Source organism: Palaemon carinicauda, chromosome 15, assembly GCF_036898095.1.
Source record: "Palaemon carinicauda isolate YSFRI2023 chromosome 15, ASM3689809v2, whole genome shotgun sequence".
Taxonomy (NCBI): Eukaryota; Metazoa; Arthropoda; class Malacostraca; order Decapoda; family Palaemonidae; genus Palaemon; species Palaemon carinicauda.
In genome coordinates this window covers 90,051,250-90,052,854 of record NC_090739.1, presented here as the reverse complement: position 1 = coordinate 90,052,854, position 1,605 = coordinate 90,051,250, and positions in this window count along the sequence as shown.

Genomic DNA, 1,605 nt, shown 5'->3' with positions numbered 1-1,605 from the left:
CTGCCCCATTGAAACTTTCGTCGTTCGCCAGCGAAGAGGCGTTTGCTTAGTTTCAGCGGTCAGAAGACCAGTTTCACATCAAGTGCGTGACTCACTCAACCACCAAAGCAGATTATGTTCTCGCGGTGATACCCGAGGACACCTTCCCGGAAATATCCGACTGGCTTTCTGAACAAGGAGACACCCTAATAGCGTATGACGCCCTCAAAATATACCTCCTGCAACAGTACTCGCCGTCGCCATCAGCCCATATAGCAAAGCTTCTCAGCTCTCTCAAACAACTGTTGGGGGACCAAAGGGCTTAGCTCGCCCTCAGGGAAATGACCAGTATCGCTCGCCTGCAACCTGCCGCAGACGGCTCTCCTCGTGAGGTGAACCTACTTCGTGCCCTTTGGATACGCCGTTTACCTGAACCTGTATGCGATGGCATACCAGATATTGATAGTTTACCCATAAAATACTTGATGACCAAAGCCGACGCCCTTATGGACAGCCACTTCATGACCTTCAAGACCTCCATCAATGCCTCCACTCCTGATAAAGAGGACGCCTTTTCAACGTCAACCGGAGCTGACGTGAATGCTGTAAGAAATACAGGCCTACCACGTGACTACTGAAGTGGCGACAAAGCCACCCACCACCCACCACTCGCTCACGCCCCAACCAACGAATTCTACAGCCACTTACTGCCTCCCATCGGCAGCAGTTTTGCTACTACCACAACAGATTCGGGGCAGCTGCGAAGAAATGTGACAAAGATTGTCAGTGGCCAACAAACGTGTAAGTAGGCCATCGCTCGTGGCGGTGGCTTCCCCTGTTTCTGATCTTTTCTTTTTACATGATGCAGGAATGGGCGTGCGATTTTCGGTAGACACGGGTGTCTGTCGCTCTCTTTTGCCAAGGGAACTCTTCAGGACATGATGTAGTCTGTCTACTTCTGCCGGCGTCCGCTTGGTAGCTGCCAACGGATCTGCGATACCCATCTACGGTTATGAGAACCTCATATTATCATTTGGAAACAGAAATTTAATTGGAAGTTTCTCGTTGCTGATATCACATTGCCAATCCTCGGTGAGGACTTCCTCTCTCATTTTCACCTTCTGGTCGATGTCGCCCACCGGCGATTGATCAATGCAGACTCATACTTGTCGACACCTCTTCAACCCGGCCCCTCCAACCTCGCTCTCCACATCAGCACACCCATGGATGCCTACGCCCACATCCTCACATCGTACCCGGAAAATTCTGTCCAGAACTTTGACAAAGGCCCACGGCTCCTGCCAAGCACGGTATATATATATATATATATATATATATATATATATATATATATATATATATATATATATATATCTATATATATATATATATATATATATATATATATAGATATATATATATATATATATCTATATATATATATATATATATATATATATATATATATATATATATATATATATATATATATATCTATATATATATATATATATATCTATATCTATATATATATATATATATATATATATACATATATATATATATCTATATATATATATCTATATATAGATATATATATATATATATATATATATATATATATAG